We start from the raw sequence: 10,198 nt of genomic DNA on the forward strand, positions 1-10,198 counted from the left end.
TGCTGATCTGGTAGTGTCACACGCAACTGAGTTAGAAATAGTATAGGCAGGGGCTACGGATTTAGCTCAGCGGCATAAGCGTCTGCCCTGCAAGCAGGCAGTCGTGAGTTCCATCCCTGGTACCGATAAAAAGGAAAAAGACAAAAAAAAAAAAAAAAAAAAAAAAAAAAAAAAAAAAAAGAAAGAAAGAAAGCAATAGTATAGGCAGTCCGACAGGGCTAGGTCCTAGAAGGAGCCAGTGCAGGACAGACACCTAGCAACCTTGGGGCAGACAGACACCTCCCATTGTGAGCCAGACCTCAAGACAAAGGATCAAACAAATGCACCCACATCCTAACTAAATAGGTCTCCATCACCCTAAGAAAGCCAGGAGTCACCACCCCAACCCCCTACAGAAAGAGTCACTGTTCTTTAAGCATGCCTGCTTGCTATGTTACTCTTTTATCTATTTGTCCCCAATTTAATCAATTTTACCTGAGCAATTAATCTTATTGGTTAACAATAGTCCTGTCTCACCTCATGCTCACCTTGAGAGTCCATTTTTCCCCACCTTGGATCAGTCTCACCTCATGGTTTTACTCTATAAAAATCCCTAGAAAACACAGTCTTTGGCCACCCACTCGGGACTTTTTCTGTCTCTCAGACAGAAGCTTTTTTCTCTCAATAAATACGTTCTGCTCTTAACCCCCATTGTTTCTTTCATTCTTTGATTTATTCTTTGATTTTAGAGAACACAAACTCATACTAGGACGTCTAGTAGGTAGGGACATTCATACCCCTTTATCAGACAAAGGCAAAAGCAGACAAATAGCAACCACAGCATACGTGGGTATCATACATGCCATAGATGGAAAGCAACATTTCCTCAAGGACCAAAAACTAGGAAACTGATCTGAGGCTACCTGCCCATCTGTGTGCTTTTGGTGGGCACATCTACTTGTTGAGCAACTCTTCAGGGGTCTCCCTAGGAAGTACCCCAGAAGTTCACTTGGGCAGGACAGGGGTCTGGCACCCTATCGGCACAGATCCTGTATTTCTCTGTAAAAGTATAAAACTTTCTATAGTAAGAGTTTATACACAGATTAGCCTCAAATTCTCCCAACTAATCAAAATAATCTGAAATGTATCCTTAATATGCAAAACTAGCAGAAATTTCCAGCTAAGGAGAGACAGAATGTTGCCCAACCAGGTGAAGATTCAAGGTAGGAGAAAACATGTGAATTACCTACTATCCTAATGAATCCTGAAATATGTATTACCTTTTAGGAAGACAAAATGTAGGATGTTAGGGAGAGATGAGTGGGATGAGACTTTGCAGACTGGAGAAGATTTTTAAAATTTATTTTGTATCCTTTTGTTTTTAGCAAAATGGCAAAAAATGTTAGAGAGAGAGAGAGAGAGAGAGAGAGAGAGAGAGAGAGAGAGAGAGAGAGAGAGATGAAAACATTTCCCACACTCCAGGCCTGCAAAGTTAAAATAAATACCAGGGGGACAGGAAGGAGGGCTAGGATGTGATGTCCCCTGAGCATTTATGCCCCCACCCACTCATCACATGGATTTCTTTGCAAAGCAAACCAGGATCCAGCCTGGTCCTTCCCCCGGGAAAACCCACCAGCATAGACATGAGAAGGTCCTGGATCCAAGCCAGCAAAGCAACCAGCCACCGGAAGCAAATAGCAGGTCTGATGAAAGGAATCATAGTTTGATACTTCATTCCCTGTGTGGGGAGTTGTGGGGCAAGGAGGAGGATGTGAGCAAGGTCTCCACAGTCCTGTGAGTCTTAGAATCTGTGCCACTGAGAATCACTCTCCAAAGCCACAGCACCTGGGTGCACTGACTTTGAAGGCTGATGGGGCACCTGGGAAAATTTCTTCATTGCCGTTAGAAACTTCAGTCTGGAGTTCAGAAGGAAAGTCTCCAGGGAAACTAGAACTGAGAGTGACAGCTGTCTGAACTCACCCAGATCGCAGATGCAGATGGATCATTCAATGTGAGTGCAGAGTGAGAAGAGGATGTGTATACAGTTAGGGAAACAGAGGCACACCAGGCCCATGGACCACCCAGCAAGCAAAGCTGGGCATACTTGGAAAAGGATGCTGTAATAAGTTATAATTTTTGTTATAAATGTTTAAGGAATGTCTGGAAAATAAAGAAAAGCATAGTGAGTCAATGAAATGAAATGAAATGTCAAATTTCACAGCATTTTTAAAATATTGATTACTTTCTACATATAATGTGAAATATACACACATGCATGTATGTAATGTGTACATATACTGTATTACATTGTACAATGTTGAATTTTACATTAAGTTGCAAGATGCAATAAATAGCTTTAATTCAACGTATCCTATATAACTGCAAATTTTACTTTTCATTTAGCATGTACATGAGTTATTGAAAACATTTTAAGAAGCCCACTCATCGATACAGAGCACATATCTCACAAATGAGAGAGAAGAATTAGGAGAATGATCCTGTGGTTTGAAGAAGGTTGTGAATTCATGTCTGTTACATTGGAATTCAGTCACCCTTGCCGGTCTGACTCTCTCCCTGGACATACCCAGCCTTAGCAGGGGTCCTGTGTCATTGCCAATCTCATCATTTCACCTTCCAAGTTCTTCCTTGAAAACAGGTACAAAGATGCCCTAGTACTAACGCTCCTCCTGCTTTTCAGGTATGCAATTCCACAACAGTTTCACTAATGTTCTTCACACACCTCCAATCTTACAAGGGGCTGTTGTGACACCTTTAGCCTCACACGTAAAAAGTCTCCTCTTTCTGTTGGCCGCCACCATCAAGGTCCCACATAAAGACTTCCCCCTTTGAGTATGATTCTTAAACTCCCCACTTTCTTGTTTAGTCTGCAAAGATCACAAACTTGCTTTAATGGGCTGAATTGCATCCCTGCAAAAGATGTATCTACACAGAAACTCCTTTGGTGGGTGCAGCCTCATTTGGGATATAATACTATTCTTCCAGTAAAATGGTGTTATAGAAGAATGCTAATTGAACTGAAAATAATTACACACTATAATTTTTAAATAATCAAAGAATTATAAACACAGTTCTACACATAACCAGTCCAAACACGGTAGGTGGTGTGGAGTTGGGGGGATGGCGCTGGGTTGCTATTCTGTTCAGTTACTACTCTTGTGTCTTACTAGTTTTCTGGGACATACTGAACTGGGTTTTCTTCTTCTTTGAGTTATGGATCTGGGTGACCTTACAGCTTCCAGATATTCTATGTGGGTGTCCTGTATGTCCAGCACCCAGCACTGCACAGGACACTCCCCTGGGGACCCAGAGTAGAGATATCCTTTAATGGATCCTCCTTCTGGCTTCCTCTTCCCCACAGCCACTTTCTCCTCTATATCTTGGCAAGAGGAGGGAAGAATGTTAAAACCAGGCAAAAGTCTTCAAACTATTTTGAAGGTAGTAGGCCCTCCTCTGTTCTCTGGGTTACAGGTGCTAGAGTCAGTTGGTTTTCAATAAGGATTTCAAGGCTTCTAGAGGCACAATTCCCAGAACTGGGATTCATTCTGGCTTCCTTTCTATGCTCCTGCTGTTGATTCCTGCCATTTTAGTCCAGGCCCTATCATCCAAGTGAGAACATCCTGCTGCTTGGGGTGCCCACAGGACATCGCAAGTGAGAACATCCTGCTGCATGGGGTGTCCACAGGACATCGCAAGTCTGTCTAGGCTCGGGCTTGTAGAAGTTCAGTGGAAGCTTCTTCTGCTCTGCAATCCCTTTCTCTCCACCACTTTTCCCCCTCTCTCTGGCACTATTTTCTTGAAGCCAAATCTGCATATCTAAGGCCTGCCTACAGCTCTGCCCACTCAGGGACAGAGATGTGGTGCAAGCCCCTGGGGGCTGGCTGGGAAGTACTTCTGGAGAGAAGCAGCCTCCTCCCTGCCTTGGAGGCCGAGAGTGAGGAATTCTCTTGTGCAGAGCACAGAAAAGAGAGGGTCTAGTGTTTCATATCTCAGTAATCACTGCCTCCAGGGCATCCCCCTCAACAGCCTGCAGCTCTTGCTGCTCTTCTAGTTATGCAAATCTATCTGCCATTCTTCTCTCTACTTAACTATTTACCTATCCTCTGCCTGCCTACCTACCCATAATCTGTGATTCCTATCTACTTACCTATTATCTACTCTTTACCTACCTACCTATCATCTGCCTTTCTACTTACTATTATCTACCCATTTCCCCATTATCTATCTAGTATCCACCTATGTGCCTATCACCTACTTAGCCACTTACCTATCATCTATCTACTGTCTCTCTATGTACTACCTAACCTACCTATATAGCCTATCCACCCCCAAGGTGAAGGTCAGCGAAAGAGAGGAGAGGGTTAGGGATCCACTCAGTGTGTCCATTAATGTCCATACACAGCCAGTCTCTGAGCCCTTCTCCACCCAATCCATTCATTCCTCTCTTTTCATCCAGCAAAAGCAGGGAAAGCTGGAGGTGTGGATGGCGAGAAAAGAGAGAAAAAAGTCATGGGTAGCAGAGGAGATCAGAAACTGCTGGTCAGTCTCCAAACATGGGCTCCAAGAGTGGTAGGCCATAAGCCACCTCCATGCCCATGAAGCCTTCTGTGCCCTTTGTGGTCCCACTGCTGTGTGACATCACCAGTTGCTGGGGAAGGGGCCAGGAGCTTTAATCCTATTAAAAGGTGATTTACAGGCATGTACAACAAAGGAGGGAAGGGAAGACCATACGGTCCTCGCCATCCTCACAAGCTGTGTGACTTCCCTGCCTCATCAGCACACACATATGGTGGCATGATTTATGGGCTTAGGAGACATGAAATCACTTCATTTTCTCCTCAAAGCTCCAGTAAACAACTAGAAAGCCATAATGATTTACGTTAAGTAGGCCTTTTGCCAGTCAGAAAGCACAGAAACTTCTCATTCCAATGCGAACATTTATATTCATTTGCAGTTCTATTTCATTATTCCAAAGCATGCTGATCTCATAGTGGAGGAAGCAATTGTCTTAACCCCCATCCAATCTGTCCAACATAAAGCAACATATCCTCTGATTTTTTTAACTAGAGTTGAGGCGAGAAAATTTGCAGGACCCAATTCCTCCTGCAAAGGCACATTCTGATTCACCCAAGCTGGTGATTGTGGGGTCATAATAGGAAAACACCTTCCAACAGAACTGTTAATTGGAAATGTCTTGGTCTGAACTAGAGGACCATGTGGAGAGTGTGTTTCTCACAGTCTTACAGTTTGAGGCATAACCAGCCGCCAAGGAGAGCAAGCACCCACAGTGCTAAATGCATAGGGACAAAGTTTCGACAGTTAGGGCTCTGAGAAACACCTGCCTGTCTTTGGAAGCCAACCAGTCTCCTCTTTACGGAAGAGGAAACCTTATTACTGTCTACCCCGAAAGCAGTGAAGAAGTAGATGTGACCAAGTTCAAATTGGCAAAGTATAGGATCTCAATTCAAGACGGAGTCTAAAGGACAATTTCCTCAGCGGCAACAGAGACCAAGACTTTCAGAGAAGCACATCTGGACCTTTCCTTGTAGCTCAGCATCTCCCTATGGGATCTTGTCCAGAATTTTAAAAACTCACCAACACACCCCCATTCTATTAGCAGTACCTACATCAGTACACACTGGACCCACATTCCAGGCTTGTTGTACAACACTGTTAGAAGCACTGAACTCAGCCGAAAGTGTTGGCTGCATGCTTATAGATTGGACTCCAACAAAAACCTAAAGTGACAGTGTCATTCAGTGAACAGATCTACTTGCCAGAGGCCATTGATCAGCCAGGGCGAGGCTCTTGTGCAGGACTCTTTGGAGAGCTTGCTTTGAATTCCATCAGATTATATGCAGATGAATAACAATGCAGCATGTGATCATTGGCCATGCATCCAAAACCAGATATTATCCTAAGCTATTTCACATATCATTTCACTAAACTCATCCCAGAGTACCATCAAGAAGTGCCTGTATAAAGGACAAAAGGAAACTTTTGACAATATATTCAAGGCCTCAGAGCTCATATGGGTAGAGCTGTTAAACAGACCCAGAAACCTGATCCCAGAGACAGAGCTTTCAAGAGAAGGAGGCCAAAGGTCTGGGATATTGCAGAGGTTATGGGATATCTTGTGACCAGAGGATGTGTCCTACCTTGTTCCCTCCTCTCTGGAAGACTCTTGAGCCAGACAACTGCTTTCCATATGCCTCTGATTTCATTGCATCAGAGGTTCTTGAAAAGTGGTAACTCTTAAACTCCAGTAATCACAATCCTTTAAATTCAGGTTCTTCACTCTCGATAATGAATTATATTTCAGCAGAAAAGATTGAAGATACTAAATGTGGCCTCTGTACCACTGATTGTCTTCATATATTTCACCTTGATAAAATAGTCTTAGAGTAAGAAAAAAATACATTACCGCAGAATATAGTCTGTTTTTTTTTCTTCCCTAAATGGTTAACTTAAGTAATTTTGTGCATTCAGCAAATTCTGCCACTTAGCTTTTTCTCTGACCCTTGCAACTCATTAATAAATATATTGAAACATTCTTACCTTGGGACCAACTCCTAGGGCACCTTACTTCTAACCTTTGTCCATGTTCAGCATAGACAGGGCAAGAGTTTTGATCATTTAAGGAACTAAGTGGTAAAGGAGAACTGTGTACTTGAAACTATGGGGCTATAGGAAGGTGAGATTTTCATGGGGATCCTGGTCAAGAGAGCTGGGCCATTGGAATAGACTGCTCATGCCTGACCAAGAGGAGACCTTTTCCCCAGTGAAAAGCCCTCCCATAAGACATCCTCAAGTTGTTGGAAGGCGATGCTATCACCATTCTATTCAAGAAGAGTTCTCCTCATAAAGACCTTTCTCTTCAAGATAGTACCTGTCAGGGAGTTCCCAGCCCCAACACTGCTGTACCTCAGGTGTCTAGCACATAAGTGAGGGGTTTTATCAAGCCAGCCATTATCACACTGAAGGAGGTACATCAGGAGCTCATTCTGGACATGCTTTGCTTTGAGTGGCCAGGTGAGTCTGGGTAGGTCCTAGTATCTCTGCAGGCTCAGATTTCTCAAACAAAAGCAAGGATCTCTTAGAAGCAAAATGAAAGAGAGTTTAATAAATGTTGCCCAAGGTCTGAGCTGAGGTCAGGCTTCGAGAAAGCCAGCAAGGACTGATAAGCATTTAAAATTCCATTCTTACCCCACTGCCAGGTTCAGTAGCACGTTTATCCCTTTGGGCTCCTTCATCTGATGCATGTCCCTCTCCCTAGATAAGTGATGTGGGACATGGTAGCTCAATGAATATTAGCCTGACAAACATGAAAAATGTTCTGAACTTCATTGCAAAGTAAAACTAAATGTGCAGGGAGCCTGAGTAGTTGGAGGGGAAGGTATCAAAGAGACTGCAAACCTAAGATTAAACAGTAGCCTCTTTCAGTATTCTGATCCATCCAAAACCTGCCCAGAATTTATCTGTGTATCTGTACCTGGTGACTTGAGCTCTGACAGTCCCATCCACAAGCTTAGAGCCCTTGAACCATATACAAGCAGGTCAGCCACAGCTACCTCCCTGAGCCACAGAAGGAAATATTTTCCTACATAGTCAGAAAAAAAGCACACAAATAGAGTAAAATTTAATAGGCACTGAAAAGGGAGGAGAGAAAGCAGGCTGGGCCCAGGGCTTCTGCTTTCTGGAGAGGTCCTTTCACACCACCTGGTAGATTCACACAGTCCAAAGCTGAGCTGCCCACTTGGACCCACTGGGACCAGGCTGCCTGTTGGGTACCGCTGCAGCATGTGGCTTGGGTTAGAGGAAGAACCACACCAAGGAGCTCCATGCCCAAACCCTAATGATGAGAATTATGCAGGAGCTTTGGGAGCCAAGGACTCCTAACCAAACCCTTTGATCCTCTGCCTGGCTTGCAGGGCAGTCCGTGGACAACCAAATCAGGGTCAGAATCCTGGTTCCTTGTACTCAGTCCAGGGCACTTTTGTCAGAAAGATGAATGTCCACTACGCAGAGAATGACTGGTCTTGGAAAGTAAGAAGCCCATGGGACAATTATGGGGAAAGTCTCAGCCCCACCAGGCCAGCCAAAGTGCCTCAGGTGGGGCTGACAGGGAGCCCAGGTTTACAACTGGTCCTTGTGCATTCCCTTCTCCCCCTCCCCTCCTATTTTCTGGTCTCTACCAGGATAACTATGTGATCTTGAGAAAATTAAATATTCATACAGAATGACAACCCCTCCACATCTGCAATCCTGGCAATGACATGGCAGAAGCACAAAGTATCCCCGTAGTTACTGTAACTTCCCTCTAAGGCCTTCCAAGCTAAACACAAAAAGCAAACAGAGGAGGCCATTCAGGGTAATCTGGAAGCATCCCTCAGGAGAGTGAGATGTGGGGCTGCTTTCTCTGATTTCTAATAATGAAACCATGTACTGCTGGGGTTCAGGGACCATCCACTGCATCCTGTGTCACTGCCCGGCAGCTGTCATGGAGGGCTCCCAACAGATAAAAACAAGGGATGAGGACAGGTGAGTTGGCCCCAGAGCCTGGAGTAAGCCTGTGGCTTGATCTCTTGTGTCTAAATGTCCTTGTCCTCTGTAGTCCATCCCTTACACTTGCCAAAAGTGCCTACTTCTCCACTAAATATCTCGTGACAAGAAAAGACATTTTTAACATTCTACCCAAATTCAAAAGGTGTTTTCTCTAAATATTGTCCCTAGTTTTACTTCTCCACATGTCTGAGAATGAGCAAAGTTCAACTCATAGCTTTCCTTTGGGTTCATGTATCCTGGACATCAGCAAAAGAAAAGCCAAGTGCATGCCATGGGGACAGGGACTCACCTGCATGATGCTCCTGGAAGGAGGATGGGGAAGCAGGGTTCTCCCAAGAGATAATGTTCTGCAACAGGAAGTAGTGACCTTCAGGTTCAGGGGAGAAAATGTTCTTATGCAATGTGCAGCCCCAGACTACACACGCACACACTGCTGCTGGAGTCAGAATTAGTACCTGCTCTGTGACTCAGGAAAGAGTCTGAGGTGGCCCTGGACGGGAAGGGACCTCAGATTCTCACAGTGCGGGATACAAAAAGTCTGGAGTGATGCATTGTAAATCCAACCCCCAAAGACATGCCACAGAGAAGGATGCAGATGACAAATCTTGAAACAAGAAGTGCAGAAAGGAAGAAGCCCACAGCTGAGATTTATAGGAAAACAAAAGGTTGGAACTCAACTATGGTTGGAATCACAGAATATTTGTTATAAAATCTGAGTGCTTGATACATTTAAAAATGTTAGTGTATCCCTTTATGAAGGTTTTTAAATATTTTTTAATATTTTAAAGTAATATACTAAACTTAAGACTGAAAAATGAGAAATTATAAAAGCATGGAAGTGAATTTCTATGTTAATTTAATAAATCCTTTAGAAATGAAAAAAATGGTGTTTAAAATTTAAAATGCAAGTTGTAGATTAAAAAGCAGATTAGACACATCCCAAAAGAAGACAGGACAAGCATCACATACCCAGAAATCACTCAGTGGTGATTCTGGCCCACACAGAAATGAGGATAAAAATAAATGGACAGTAAAGTAGATATGGCCAGTGCATGTCTGGTGAAATCTCAAGAAAAAGAAATAAAAGACAGGCACTATTCAGAGAAATAATAGTCAAATATTTTTCAGGAATTTATGGAAATTCCAAGTGCCCAGTTCCTGAACTTGTGCTAAATGCCAGCCAATTTCCTGCATCCATTGAAGGAGACTTTGTGGGCACTGTCAAAGAAGCTCATGAACAAAGATTGAAGAACCCATTGGAAGCCATTGTTCATGGTAGCAGGATTGATGAATGACATCTAAAGTAGGAATGTTGTTATGTATCACACAGTGTTAAACTGCAGAATCCAGGACAGCCAAACTGTTTTCCTACACAAATACATCCCCAAGGGCTGTGCTCCTGTGAATTGTACGAGTGTGCCTTTTTGCTATGTAGAAAGATGTGAAGTTGACTACAAATAGCGTATTTGATGATAATGAATGTGAGGAGAAGCTATCTGAAAAAACAGATATCTGACTCATATAGTAATCAAGAAAAGAAAAAACAATACCTGACTCATACGGTAATCAAAGTTCTTCTCCACCTATGGTCCTCAGTCTTTCTAGACAAACCACTATGCTCCAGACCAACTCCCAG

This window comes from Cavia porcellus, unplaced genomic scaffold (assembly GCF_034190915.1).
Source record: "Cavia porcellus strain 051 isolate PalLab524CR breed Dunkin Hartley unplaced genomic scaffold, mCavPor4.1 scaffold_2, whole genome shotgun sequence".
NCBI classification, from domain to species: domain Eukaryota; kingdom Metazoa; phylum Chordata; class Mammalia; order Rodentia; family Caviidae; genus Cavia; species Cavia porcellus.